Source organism: Pipistrellus hanaki, assembly GCF_964339955.1.
Source record: "Pipistrellus hanaki genome assembly, chromosome: 9".
Taxonomy (NCBI): domain Eukaryota; kingdom Metazoa; phylum Chordata; class Mammalia; order Chiroptera; family Vespertilionidae; genus Pipistrellus; species Pipistrellus hanaki.
The window spans coordinates 39,300,505-39,316,487 of record NC_140511.1 but is presented as its reverse complement, the minus strand read 5'-3'; positions in this window follow the sequence as shown (position 1 = coordinate 39,316,487).

Sequence of the window (15,983 nt, the reverse complement as noted above, 5' to 3'; positions counted from 1 at the left end):
GCGGCGGCGGCGGGGCGAGGACAAGGCGGCGGAGCGGCGGCGGCGCGCGCGCGCGCACTGGCTCCTCGCGCGCACCCGCGCCCGGCCCGGGAGGGGGCGCCGCGGCGGGAAGGCGGCGCGCGCTCGCCACGCCCACAGCCCGCCGCGCCCCCCGCCGCCGCCTCGGGAGGCACAAACAGCGCCGCGCGCCGCCGGACCCCGGAGGCTGGGGTTCGCCAGGGCGCGGAAGCCTGCCGCCGGCCGCGCCCCCCGCCCCGTTTTGCTTTATTCCCGAAACCTCCGACCCCATGGGGTGGGGGGTGGGGGTGGCGGCCGCGCCCCGGGGGTGGGGTTAAGGGAAGGGGCTGCGCGCCTTGGTCGCCAATCGGTGTTGCACCGAGGGTCGTCAGGAAGGGACCCCAGGGCTGCTCGAGTTTCCCATCCCCAGAGTGTCAGGGTTCGTGGGTCAGGTTCTGCTGAAATTCGTGATCCGCTTCCCAGCAAGAGTTGATTGAACTCGCACCCCTCGAAAGGAGAAAACAGGCTACTAGGTGCAGGGCGCCTTTGTAGTCGGCGTTTACGCAATTGTCTTGACGGGTCTGCAGATTGGGCGGGCAGTGTTATTCCCATTTTGCAAACATCTTAAAGTCCCAAAGACAGGGCAATGCGGGGCCAGGTTTCTAATTATGGGGGTGGAGGTAGGGGTGGACCTGCCCATCTCTTTTTAAAGTGGGGGGAGTGCTTTAACTTGGGGCCCTCTTACTACCAGGAAATAAAGTCCAGCTGGCTCCTTCACTGCCTCTGGGAAATACAATGCAGTAAAAGGAAATGCATATGATTTGCATTTGTCACGGTAAATGGGGAGGCAAGGTGTTGTAGGATAAGACGGTGGGGGTCCCAGCTCATCCACACACCAGGAGACCTCTCTGGGGTTCATAGGCAAAGTGCGGCAGGACAGTCCCTCTGACTGCTGAGGTGGGTTTACCTGAGATGAACTGTGTGGAGGCACACGCTTAGACTAGACAACCCCAATTTCAGACAGAGGGTGGAGGGGAAAAAGTCCTGTGGTGGGGGCACTTTTGCACTCACGGAGCACCTTTAGAAACTATAGTAAAAGGTAGGTCCTCCCCTCACCTTTGAGAAGGGGGCAGTAACCCACTGCATCAGTAAGGAACTGGGCTGCCAGCAGGTGAGAGGAGAAACAGCGTCTTGCACTCCCCAGACAACTTTGGACTGAGGCGATTTTGCTCATTTTTTGCAGCAAAGCTCGTTGTTTCAGTCCATGGGACACCCTTCTGGTTGTACAGATCTTGGTTGGGTTGGGACAAGCTCACTTTCAATCAGCTTGTAAAAGCGAATCATTTACTATGTATGCAGCCTTTGTACACACTCTTAGGAGGTTTAGATCAGCTCCCCCGGATCCAGCATTTCACTCACTTTCTTCACTCTTCCGTGTCCGGCTGGGCTGGATGGAAGCCAGCGCTATGAGGCGGTGGCTGGTACCAGAGCTCCCTAACCCTTCCAACTGAGGCGTCTGTAAGCCACATACAAGGGCCACCACCAAAATTATGGCCGTTTTAACCTCTGGCTTGAAGCACTTTAAAAATCTGTGCGACAGATATTAAAATACTCGCCTGCCAAATCCATCAGGAGGCGGTGACTCTCAAACAAACTAAAGCAACTTCTGACTTCATTCACATCTGAGTCATGGTGCCAGGTCCCAAGGGCTGCAGACAGAGGAGAAATCCTCACGGTTTGTCTGCAGCCACCCCAACTTTCTTAGGAAGAGGCTGCCAGCACCCAGCTCACAGGCTGCGGGAGGAGGCAGGGCTGCTGCTGGGGCCTCAGGCTGCACGCTGGGGTGGCTCCAGTCTTAGGAGGCTGAGGTGCGTGCCAGGTCGGAAAACAGCGCTGGACAGAACGTTCCTGTCTGGGCCTTTACTAAGTCCTCTCCAGTCCCTGCTGTTTTTTTTTTTTGTTTTTTTTTTTTGTTTTTTTTTTTTGTGTGTGTGTGTGTGTGTGTGTGTGTTTCCCAATGCTCCCTGCTTTTGGCCCAGGGAAAATGGAAAACAAATTGAGTGATTTATGAAGCTAAGCGCCAGCTATCGGAATCGGTTGGGATAACTCCCCCACCCCCCACCTGCGAGGACATGCACCACTAGTCTATAATTTGGGCAATTTTGATTAAAGACCACAGTTATTTCCTGGAGGAATTAATGACCGGTTGCAAGGAGGGCTTTGGGTCATTAATTCTATACTCATTAAATTCCAGGAAATGGCCATCTTATGGGGAGGGTTTCTCTGGAGGGGGCACTGCAGGCATTAGAAAATGAGCACCTGGGAGGGCAGCATGGGCACCGCGTTTGGCACTCCCCTTCCTCCCTCCCCCCTCACAAGCCCGGGTTGTAAAGGGTGCCCTGTGGCTTTGGGTTTCATCAGCGCCAGCCTGCATCCGTGCCTGTCTGGGGGTTGAGAGTTTGTGGCCAGCGGCAGGTGCATGGCTGGTGGAACGCTCCCAGGAACGGGTTGGAAGGGCTGGAAGGAGAGCTGTGCTCAACGGCACACCAGGCTGGTGTGATTAATGCCACCCACGCCAGGCCTGACGTCAGGGGCTGGGCTGGGGGTGGGGGTGGATGTTTGTGTCCTTCTGCCTTTTCTCCCCTTCAATCTAGTTGACAGGTTAGATTCAGCGCCGGGTGCTGCTTGCCAAGGTCAGCGTGGCCAGCTGAGCCGCCTCGGCGTGGTGGCTTCAACATGTCTCCCAGGCACATTGAGGCCTGGGCTTCTTTAATGCCTTTCTGCTTTGAGCCCACTGGGTCCCCTCCACCAAATTACTCTGATCCACTCACCAGCGCTTGGCCTCTGGATGGACGCAGATCTGGAAGTGGGCTTGGGGAGTGGCTGAAGACCTCACTGGGTTCTCTGCCCCCACCCCCTGTCTGTGGCCGCTAAGAGTTTGTTACTTGACATTACACCCAGTGGGAAACGTTTTGGAAATAAACTTTCTTAAAGAGGAAAGGGTGAGCAAGTCCAGCTTCCCAATTTTCCTTTGCAAAGAGCCAGAACCCGTGCTCATTGCTTTGGGGCTAGTTAGGCTCTGGGAACGTTTCTCCTGACACCGGTGGGGTGATGACATCGATGTGCACAGACAGATCGTGCTGCAGACTTAACTGTCATGGTCTTCAAGAACAGACTGCCAAGGACCCTGGGAAAGTGCTTTAAGTTCTTTAAACCATGCTCTGCATGATGACCACTTCCTCCAGAGAGAAGTCCTATCTCCACTTAGATCGTGAACCTGTCCCCTAAATCTCCCCACCCCCACTTCCTAGCATAGCTGTTCACGCTTTTCGTAGACTCACATCACACCCTTACAGACTGGGCCGTCACACTGTACGGCGAATGTTTGTTTCCCTGGAGCCTCCCAGCACACTGCCAGACACACACACATGTCCATCCAATGTTTGTTGGGAGAAGGAACCAATCCTTAAAGGATAACCAGTGGAAGCTGTGGACCCTGGAGCATCCAGAACTTTCTGACCCATTCTCTCTCTTCCTTCTCTCCCTCTCCCCTCCCAGACCCAACAGTATCTGTAAAGGTCCTTATGAACAGCTGGAGTGTTGAGACCCCAGGGACTAGCCTGGTGGGGAGGGCAGAAGTAGGTGGGGGTAATCCTATGAAGTTTCACTTTAAATACAGGTCAAAACTCTTGGATAGTTTAAAAAACAATAACTCTGTAGACCTTTGACTTCTACCCCCAGGCTCTACAGAGCTACTGGTAACTATGTTAACCCCTGGTCTCCAAACCCTGACACTGTTGTCCGGACGTCGCTGGGACTAAGATTTAAACTGGTTACGGTTTATCTGATGCATGGTTTCACTGTGATGGTCCCAGAGGAGCTCCAGCAGGGAACCCTCTGAACCCACACACATACTGGCAAAGCTAGAGAAATCTGGTCCCCATCAAAGTGCGTTTCGTCCATCGGCTGACCGACAGCGATAGTTTCTGCCCCAAATGCAAGCATAGTGGCTGTGCACACACACCAGTCTCTGTTGCTGGGCACCCAAGGGCCACAGGGGATCATCTCATCTAACTCCCTGGTTCTACCAGAATTACCCAAAATGCCTGTCTGACTCACACAGCTGGTGATGTGCGGGCACATGTTTAAAGGTGGGCTCTCTCGTGGTGGTAGCCTTGACTTGTAGTATGTGACAATTTTTTGTGATGGAAATACCATCCTCTCTCCACCCCTTGCCTGACTGAAGTCAGGCTATCAACTTCATGTCTTTGAATGTAGTTAAGAGACACACAGTTATTTAGTATTTCCAACATAAAGACATAACACCAAGAGCAGAGGTAAGAGCAACATGTACTAAAATAATTAGTAACTGATGAGTTTTGGTTTATTTCCCCTTGTTTTTAATATCACTTAAAGTCAGCATGTTATAGTGCACAATTCAGTGTTTTTGTTCTTCTTAGTATATTTACCAAATTGTGCAACCAGGATGGCTATCTAATTTTAGAACGTCATTACCTCAAAAAGAAACTCCTCATCCCCCTAACCCTAATCTTTGACAACCACTAATCTACCATCTCTGAATTTGCCAATTTTGCACATTTCATAGAATTATACAATATGTGGCCTCTTGTGTTTGCCTTCTTTCACTTTGTATAATGTATTCAAAGTTCATTCATGTAGCATAGTATGTAAGTTTTATTTTTTTAAATTGATTTGAGAGAGAGGGTGAAAGAGAAACATCAATAATGAAAATCATTGATTAGCTGCCTCCTACACACCTCACACTGGGGACGGAGCCTGCAACCCAAGGATGTGTCCTGACTGGGTATCTAACCTTGACCTCCTGGTTTATAGGTCGACACTCAACCACGGAACCACACTGGCTGGGCCATGTGTCAGTTTTTCATTATGTTCTATGGCTGAATAATATTTCAATGTATGGATGAAAATTATCCATTCATCAGATGGATATTTCAGTTGTTTCCACTTTGTGGGTATTAGGAAGAGCATTCATGTACACATTTTCGTGTGAATCTACATTTTCAATACTCTTGGTTCATACTGTGACTCCGTGAACTGTTCCCCACACTGGTTACTACATCATTTACATTCCTACCAGCAATGCACAAGGGCTCCAAACTGTCCACATCTTCTCCAATACTTGTTATTTTCATTTTTAATGTTTTTTTTTTTTTTTTAAACAAGCAGCTTGCAAAAATTTTTCACAACTGACCAATCTTCTCTCTCAGGCTGGTCTAAGCCAGCCCCAGCACCCCCCTGCGTAATCGCCTACCCCGGAAAACTCATCATCTTCCCTGTAGTCAGTTCCACTTCTTTCTGCTGACAAGACTACTACTCAACAGATTCAAGCTTCCTCCTTCTTCCATCCCTCCTACTGAAACCAACACACGAAAGGTCTCTGGTTTTCGTCTCTTTGGGGATTAAGAGGATTTTTGATTCTTTCAGCTCCCACCAAGCACTCTCGGCAGAACACAATGGTTCCCTCCTACATTTGTGTTGAGAAACAAAAGTTGAAACTAAAATGTATTTTCCTGACACCCAGATGTACCTTCTGGATGAGCTCTCAAGCAGTTGCTTCAACAGGGCAAACATCTGTGGTCTGTTTCAACATAATTTGATGTAATCAGGGTTAATTTTGATGATGCAGTAACTCTGAAGACTGTTTTTTAACTGGATTACTGTTGGGTCAACAATCATGTGGCATTACGTCTAGTGGCTGAAACAAAAGCCAGAATTAAAACAGATTCCCCATACCCCTCTTCTAAATGACAGCCCCACTGGGATTAGAAGTTATGAGGCACATATAACACAATTAACTAAAAAAGGAAAGTAGCTGCAGTCAAATTACACGCAACCTTCTTCAAGATTCAGGGCACCACTCAGAAAAGAGCAGGAAACTTATTTGTTGTTTTCTTTTCCTAGAGTGGTTCGAAATAGGTTGGCAGCAATCATTATAACTTAATATTTTCCTAACAGTCTAAGAAGCAGCCCTATAATTCTCCTCTGAATTTTTCCTGAACCAAACAATGATTTTAGCAGTTCACAGTTCCCTCTACTTTCCATGTATGTTTCTGAAATGCTTAGGTTAAGTGAGGACTAAATTCAGGGTGTGTCATGAATGAATGTGTTATACATATTTGCAACTGTTTCTGTTGAGCAAAGCCTTTTACTTTACTTTGATGGTTCTGGCCATCATTGTTTATGGCCAGCCCAACAGCAGGGCCTGGGCTGTGCCAGAACACACTCTTTAGTCTCATCCAGTTCTCTGTTTTGACTCATGTGAAACACAGTGAAGGCCCATGACAAAAGCCATTCTTCTACAGTTCTGGAAAGCAGAATCTTCAAAAATAGATGTCTTGGGAAGCTGCCAAATGTATTGGTTTTTCAAAACCTCTCTAATTCAGTTTTATAGTTCCAAAAAGGTCTGATATATGTCCAATCCCCTCTGTAAGTAAGCCTCCATTCATATGTTTGTGTGAGTGTACTAGAATGTGTGTGTGTGTCTTAGGGGCCAAAAGACTTGAAGAGCAAAAAAGTCACCTAACCTTTTGCATCATACTTATCAGAATTCCTCACACAATTTCCTGATTAACATATTATGGGATAATATGTGGATGCAACTAAAAGGTAATATGACTTAAAAAAAACTTAAGAGTTCCATACTTCGGATAGTGTATTAATATTTTTTAATTGCAAAAGCAGACATTTATTTAAAAATTGCTTAAGTCCAAACTGGGAACTTATTGCTAAGAAAATGAGGTATATCTGATAGAACCCCAAGAAAAAGCTGAATAATCTGGCCTCAGGAAGGTTATCAACCAAGGAATAAATATGGCAAAACTAGGTAGCTAGTTTGTGTCTGTCTGTCTGTCTGTCACTCTCACAGGCCATATGGTTTTTCATGTCTGAACATTTTGCCTTCCTTTCTCTCTGCAGACTGCTTTCTCTCGTCTCTTCAGGTACATAGTTGCCCTGCAGTTACTATGTTTACATGTTCCAAGTAGTCTCTAGTGTTCCTAATCCCAGTTTTCCAAGAGAAAATGAGACTGGTCCAATTTGGGTTGGTGTCCATCAGCAAGAGAAGCCCACGTCTCTATGTGTCTGCTGAGGATGAACTGTAGGAGGCGGGTGGGGGATTCTTGGAGGAGGGGTGGTTCTTATTACTAAGCAGACACATTGGAAGGTGTTTAACAGAGACATGAAAACCAGCCTTGTTTTTTTTCAGGGCATACCTAGCAGCTATCACTTGAAAACACGTAGAAAGGCATATATTTATTGTCCAACTACAAAACACACTTCTATTCACATGTCACTTAGGAAAGATTATTTATGTACTTTTTATTCAATTGTCAATAAGGAATGTCTAAGAACCTACTCTCCTAAATTCAGCATAGAAATAGAAATAAACCCAGGGTTTAAAAAAGCTCAGAGCCTTTCTAGGGAGAGGAATAGGTAGGCACATGTGTCGGTAGTGTGTGACAACGAAAGATCCAATAGAGGTATTTCAAAGAATTGTGGGAGCAGAGAGAAATTAGCAACCAACTGTGTGGGGACTGAAACTGAGTGGGCTTAGGCTTCACTTGTTTTGGGGAGGCACAGAGTAGGCATCAATTAAAATGTGCTGAGTTAAGATGATGTAAGCAGTAGCTACTTCAATTTGGAAGCAAGAAACTTGTTTAGAGAGTAATGGAGAAGATCACTAAGTGAAAATCTGAGCAACTCTAAGTTAATCTGGGACTTGCTTCTGAATTTGTCAAATACATTCACTCAACAAATACTTACTGAGCACCTGCTGTGCAAGACCCATGTCCAGGTGCTGGTTATATAGTGATGAGCAGTAAGGCGAGGCTCTGGAGCAGGCTATGAGGTCATTGTTCTTAAGAAGCAATGCTGGGAGAGAGGCCCTGGAAACGGATCTTCCACCACACACCAGGAACACAAATTATTACTAGCTCAGCTCACAATTACTCCTGATACCTGGCTTTTTGTTCTAGGCTAGGCAATGGCTTCAGTCTTGGATTCATGCTGAAAGCTAGTTTAAAAATTTCAGACACATAAAGAAGGAAAAGCCAGTTTGGGAATTACTTTTAAGAAATATTTCATTTTGTCTGATGGACATGTCCCCCCAACCCCCTTTCTGATACCTCAGTGATACCTAATTCTTTCCAGAGCTATTTAATAAGTACCTACTATGTGCCATACTCTCCAAGGCATGCTCCTCTCTGTTCTCAGGAAGCTCATGTCTGGCAGAGAAGACAGATGTTGGTAGCCGAGGATCAGAATTTGCATGTGGTTTTGAGGGAGCAGAATGAAAGGAGGGAGTCTGAAAGTCACCGTTCAACCCTCAGTATTTTGAAACACAAGCAATATAAAACACTCACATGTACACATGTGAACACGGGTGATGTACACACGTGCACATGGAGAAATCCTCGCTGAGTTCTAGAGTGTCACCGCTCTTAGTATGAAGCCTCCTAACCTCAGACAGTGTGATTAGCTGTAATATTTTGATGCTGGGTAACTAAGAAGTGACAGGTGTGTAGCCCGAGCAAGCCACTGAGCCCATTCACAGGCATGTGGAAGCAAGCAGTGCTGAGTCAGGGTACAGGGGATACTCTGACTTGATGGGCAGGATAGGAATCAGATGGGCAGGACAGGAATCGTGGAGAGCTGCTAACCCACTGGGGAAAAGTTGACTAAGAGCTAAATGATAGCGAAACATCAAGACACAAGAGGCTCCACGTGATATTTTTGTGGTTGTTGATCAATGAGAGGCCTCCTCCTCCGAATGAGAAAGAGTAACCATTTCAAAGAGCCTTCCCCAGCAGGTCAGTCAACTTGATATAAGTTGGTTGGCTTGTTTTTGTTTCAATAAAATTGACTTATCTGTTGGGGGCTGGGGTGGAGAAAGGAAGGGGAAGCACCTGGATGTGGACATATTATTAGGCATAGGAGGAATCCCAGTGGGAGAGGAACCCTTCTCAGAGGAAAAACCAAGGGGCAGGTGGGGGGAGAGAAAGGGCACGAGGGAAGGAGATACAGATCAGAGGTGTGGAGGGGCTGCGCTACACCTCCCAGGCACTAGCTCTGCAGACTGGCTTTCCCACCCGAATGAGGCATCACACCCGCTCTAAGGTGCAGGGAGAACAATCAAAACAGAGTGTCTTCTTCAATGAGCAGATCGGTGTAATTATCGCTTATCTTTAACTTCAAAATATTCAAACCTCACTGAACGTTTCTCAGTGTGGATTAAACCGCCTACAATGGAATCATTAGAATCAGTCAGGGTAACTGTTTAAGAAACACAGATTGGGCTGTTCCATCCCAGACCTACTGAGTCAGACTTTCTAGGGTGGGATCAGGGTAATCTGAATTCATCCGGTGATTCTTATACACAATATACTTTGCAAAGGCTGTATGAAATGGGAGTCCCTGAGACAAGAGGCATGTCCTATTTCTCTCTGCATCCAGATACCAGACACAGCTTAGTTATATATTTTAAATTGATTTCAGAGAGAAAGAAAGAGGGAGGGAGGGAGGAAGGAGGGTGACTAAGAGAGGTGAAGGGAGGGAGGGGGAGAAAAAGGGGGAGAGAGAGAGAGAGAGTTGTCAATGATGAAAGATAATCACTGATCAGCTGTCTCCCACATGCCCAACACTGGGACCAAGCCCGAAAACCCAGGCATGTGCCCTGACAGGGAATCAAACCGTGACCTCCCAGTTCATAGGTCGACACTCAACCATGAGCCATGTAGGCTAGCAACCAAAGAGATTTTTAAAGAAAAAGTGACTCAGTTATACTGCCTGTAAACAGCTGGTTTCACGTGTCCCCACATTCTCCTGGCCCACAGCTTTTATACTGCACTAATTTAAACTACAAGTTAAAAATTTCAACACAATTTCTCTTATAATTTTTAATGGCTGTAAAATATTTCATTCATGTGTTCATAATTTTTTTTTTTTTAGTTTTGAAAAGGTTTCCCTTAGACCTTACATTTGTGTAGTGCTTTCCAGTGTATGAAACCCTTTCGCACAGACCTCACTGTTTCTCACAATGCTTTACACGTTATTACCCTTGCTTTGCAGACACATATACAAACTCAGAGATAAAGTAACTCGCTCAGGGTCCCACAGCTCAGAAGCAGTGTGTCAGATAGACCAGAGTTCTCCCTCTCTGCCCAATACCCTTTCCAGGACACCAAAGATCCGGCACATTTTTCTGGCAGGAATCTGACCCAACAGTTTCCTGATGCAAAAAACTGTAGGGCAGAATGTGGAAGATGGAAATTACATTTAGAGAGATCATTGTCCTGCTGTCCAGGAACCAGTTTCGCCGTTGGGGGCACTGCAATGGAAACGTAGCTATTAGTGGAAATCCTCAGTGAAAGAACTCGTGTGTCCCAACTGGGGCTGGGGACTGAGCCTTCAACTGAGGTACATGTCCTTGACCAGAATGGAACCCAGGAACCTTCCGTCCACAGGCTGCCACTCTAACCACAGAGCCAAACTGGCCAGGGCCATATTCCTTCACATTCTTAAGTTGCCTTTCTGTACAGAATAAGGAAACCAGAGGCCAGAGTGTATGCTTTGCAAAATGTCCAGTAAACTCCAGGCTTATTAAGCAAGGTCCCTGGATTACTGTAAAAAGTTCTGTGCTTTCAGGTTCTCTGGAGGCTGAGAACAGTGAATTTTATTTGTAGTCTTTATTCTCCCTCAATGTGAGGAATTCCAAATAACTAATCTTCATAATAAACAATCTAATCTTGCATTAAACCAGATCAATTTGAGACACAGTAAGCTACAAAGAAACTAGGTCCACCATATATTGTGAATACATTAAAACATTTTGTAAACTGTAAAGCAATTTCCAATGACAGTCACATTATTAATAGCAAGTATTAACAGCAAAGATGTAGCAGAAAGTGGTTGAAGAGTCATGAGCTATGTTAACATAATAGCTGCCTGATTAACAGTTTAAGAACCACCTAAACTCCTGAGTTCTTTATAAAGGTCCCCTAAAACTCCCACACATAATGGCTGCAAGTTCACTGGACAAGAACTAGCTGGAGACTTCACTGACCAGAGGGCAATTTAGGGCTACTTGGCAAGAGAAGTAGAATATCTAGGTTTCTAGAGGGGTAGATCATGACCTAATAAAATCTGTCTTATGGAAGTCCTATTAATCATTTTGGTGTAGGGTGATTAAGATTGCTGTTTGTGCCTCATGGCTCAGTTGGTTAGAGCATTGTCCCGATACACTAAGATTACAGGTTCAATTCCCCGGTCAGGGCACTTACAAGAATCAACCCAGGAATGCACAAATAAGTGGAACAACAAATCAATCAATCAATCAATCAACCAATCTCTCTCTCTCAAATCAATAAAAACAAAAAGACATGGGTACTAAACATGTACCTTGCCAGCATCATTCATTTCTTCCAGAGTAAAAAAAAAAAAAGATTGTAGCTCTTTTCTCAATGCCTTTTCTATCTTTTAATTTGGAATATAAACTGGGAAGAAACGACAATCAGATATTACTTCCACCTGTTTTCTTTTTATTATACATACTTTAGATTGCACACTGAATACAAATATTGATCAGAAGCCAAAAAGCCCCACACATTTCTTATCAACTCAATCCAAGGCCAATCTGTCTTTCAACTCTGCATTTTTATCTTCTTGCCTCACCACTTACTAAAATAAATATGTGAATAAATAGCAATCTGATCCAAATAAGAATCTTTCATCTATAATTATCTGAAACAGATTTAAAGAGTGTAGAGTCAATGCCTCTCACCAATTGCATCCTCAATGCCTGTCCAGCCATGCTTGAATGTCTAGATTCGATTTACAGAGAATATGAATGTGCAACATTGTGGAGTGACGCTTCTGGCAGATCCTGTCTGAGGGACAGAAGGTCAAACAGCGCCTTTGCTGCTCCATGACGGCGTCTCTGGGCTGGGTCAGAGGGTGGGAGAGCTCTGTCTGGATCTGGAATGGATCACTCACACAATTACCTTCTTGTCAGAACAACAAAGAAAGACAGCACAGCTTTCCCAGGCAAGAGGACAGCCAGATGGAAAGGAACGATTTTTCTCCACCGACTTCAAAATTTAAAATGAGAATGAAAATTAATGATGGAAAAACACATTTCTAAGTTTTAGAACACACTCCTTCTTGGATGGCTAGGGTTACTATTTTGAGGTGATGTTGGGAAATCTTGGGAAAACAGAATCTTATTTTTCATCATCGGAAACTGGTTACTCGAGTAAAATAAAAATAACTTTCAAATCACTTTTGGTTCACAAATTAAGCCTATGAGAATATGATTTTAGTATAGGAGGTCCTCAACTAACACATCCATATGTTTATTTATTATACAGAGTTGATACCATGCTATCTGCATGTAGAATTTGGGTATTCATGCAGCAGCTGACAAAGTGGACATTTTAAAGTTTCTTCCCATTGATGCTGTCCACAAGCAACACTTTGCTTTGGCATTTTCTTCATCTTTGTCTGATATCAATGTTTGCTTTTGTTCAATTATTGGTAAAGAAAGAAGTGTGGAGCCAAAGGTGGCAATGATTAGGCTTATCCTAAGTGGCAAATCTTAGGCTTTAAGCAAAAACTCATGCGATCAATTGTGAAGGAAGAGAATAAACAAGTGTGAAAAGTTTAAAAAATCTACATCTGAAGACTATCAAAAAGGTAAGGAACTGATCCAAGATGGCTGCTCGGGTAGACACCTAGCCGCAGCCGCACGCAACAATTTCAATAAAATACAACTAAAATATAAAATGGACATTACCCAGAACTACAGGAAAGTCAACTGACTGGAAATTCTACAACGAGAAGCAAGGAGAAAACCAGAAGGAAGCGCGGAGGAGCTGTAAAAGCCCAAGGTACGGAGACACGCAGCGCGCGCGGAGAGGACGGAGCCGGAGAGGAGGGAGGCCGAGTGCCTGGCTGGCGTTCCCTAGCGGGAAGGAGATAAACACTCGGACTGTGCTGGGCCCCCAACTGCTCTGAACCCCCGTTCTAGGCCAGATCCTGGGGACCCAGGCTCACCCATAGGGAGCTGGGCTGTAAGGCGGTACTCGGGGAAGCAGCGAAAGGAGGTCCCAGAGGCACGCACACAGCGCGCAGAGAAGGGCCGGCCGGCTGTGCCGTAGGACTGCCCTGGCGGGAAGGAGACAGGCTCCAGACTGCTCTGAACGCCACCTCCAACTCCACTTCCAACTGAACTGAACCCCAGTTTCGGGCCCATTGCGGGAGAGCTTACACTGTTTGGTAGCAGGCGAAAATCGAGGGCACCTTTCTCTCAGAGGCGCTTGCAACAAGTACTGAAGGACCCTGAGTCTCAGGAGACGCATAGGGCGGGGCTGACGGAAGCCTAGGCTGTAGGCTCCACCCTGAAACCCCGCCCCATCAGGAAAGCTGCCTGCGAAAATGCCTAAACCAAATAGATCACAAACGAAAGAAATGGAGGACAAAAAGCGACTGGATATAGAGTTCAAAACCACACTTATAGGGTTTTTCAAGAGACTCCTAGAAAAGGCCGATAAAATAAATGAGACCTATGAGGATATGAAAAGGGATCAACAAGAAATGCTAAGGGATCAACAAGAAATAAAGAATACATTGTCTGAAATAAAAAATATTCTACAGAGTCCTAAAAACAGAATAGAAGATCGCAAGAATCAAGTCAAAGATTTGGAACATAAAGAGCCAGAAGACACTCCTCTGCAGAAGCTAGAAGGCAAGAGAATCCAGAAAATTGAAGATAATGTAAGAAACCTCTGGGACAACTTCAAACGATCCAACATCAGAATCATGGGGGTCCCAGAAGATGAGAGAGAGCAAGATATCGAAAACATACTGAAAGAAATAGTGATAGAAAACTTTCCCCACCTGGGGAAAGAATTGGACTTACAAGTCCAGGAAGCACACAGAACTCCAAATAAGAGGAATCCAAAGAGGACCACACCAAGACAAATCATAATTAAGATTCCAAGAGCAAAGGACAAAGAGAGAATATTAAAAGCAGCAAGAGCTAAGCAGGTGGTTACCTATAAAGGAGCACCTATACGATTGTCAGCTGATTTCTCAACAGAAACCATGCAGGCCAGACGGGAATGGCAAGAAATATTCAAGGTGATGAATAGCAAGAACCTACAGCCAAAAATACTCTACCCAGCAAAGCTATCACTCAGAATCGAAGGTCAGATAAAGAGCTTTACTAATAAAAAAAAGCTAAAGGAGTTCATCACCTCCAAACCAGAATTATATGAATTGCTGAAGGGGGTTCTTTCAGAAGAGAAAGTAAATAAAGATAAAAATTATGAACAACAAATACGTAACTATCAACAAGTGAATCTAAAAACCAAGGAAATTAAAAAAAAAAATCTGATGAACAATATTAACTGTTGAATATAATATTGTAGAATCAGAGGTATGGAAGGGGAGTGAACTGATGATTCTTGGGGAAAAGGGGAGAGGGGAATGTGGGAAGAGACTGAACATATAAACTGTGCACCTATGGATGAGGACAATGGGGAGTGGGGAAAGGGCAGAGGGTGGGGTGGGAAGGGGGGGGAAAGGAACACTTGTAATAATATGAACAATAAAAATTTATTAAAAAAAATAAAAATCAAAAAAAAATCAAAAAAAAAAAAATCAATAAACTATATTTAAAAAAAAAAAAAAAAAAAAAAAAAAAAAAAAAAAAAGGTAAGGAACTATGTGCATTTGACTCCCTGAGCAGGACCTACTCTCAGCTCATGGACCACACCCCTCTCCATGTACATCTACTATCACAATTTCAGTAATTTTGACTTCACCATACATTTTAGTGAAGGTGTCCTGGAAGGTCTCCCAGTCTAATTAGCATTTTACCCTTTTATTAGTATAGCTAGAGGCCTGGTGCACCAGTGGTGGCCGGCTGGTTTGCCCAGAAGTGTTCCAGATCAGAGTGAGGGTCCCACAGGGGTGCCTGGCCAGCCTGGCTGAGGGCCATTTTTGTGCTAGCCACAACCCCTTCTGGGTATGGGGTCCCTGCTGGGATGCCTGGCCAGCCTGGGTGATGGGTTGATGGCTGTTTGCAGGCTAGTCAAGCCCCCCAGTAGGGACCCTCACCCCATGGGGGTGTGGCCAGCCTGGGTGAGGGGCTGAGGGCTGTTTTCAGGCCGGCCATACTCCCTGATGACCCAAGCTCCCAGGCCCTCCTTTTTTTCAGCACCTCCTTGAATGGAGGCCAGGGCTGGCTGGAAGCAGGTATCTGGGACTTATTTATCTATCTTTTATAATTGAAACTTTGTAGCCTTGAGCAGAGGCCAGGGCTGGCCAGGGTGGGTAGAAAGCTTGGCTTCCTCCATCACTGGGGGCAACCCAAACTTCCTGTTTGCTCCAGCTACATGTTTGCTGCCATTTTAGTTGGGTTAATTTGCATACTTGCTCCTGATTGGCAGGTGGGTATAGTGGAGTGATGGTTAATTTACATGGTTCTATTTTATTAGTGTAGATAAAACTGAGATAATATGGTTCTTGTACATTTCCATCTGACTTATTTCACTTAGCATGATATTCTCAAGATCCATCCATGCTGTCGTAAATGGCAATAATTCATCTTTTCTTATGGCTGAGTAGTATTCCATTGTATATATGTGCCACTTCTTTTTTATCCAATCATCCATCAATGAATAGGTTGTTCCCATTCTTGGCTACCACAAATAATGCTGCAATGAACACAGAGTTACATATATTTTTATGAATAAATGTTTTCAACTTTTTCAGTTAGATGCCCAGTAGAGAGATTGCTGGTTATATGGTAGCCCTTTTCTTAATTTTTGTTTTGGAAACCTCGTACTGCTTTCCATAGAGGCTACACCAATTTACATTCCCATCAGCAGTGAATGAGGATTCCCTTTTCGCCACATCCTCTCCAACATTTGTTATTTTCTATCTTA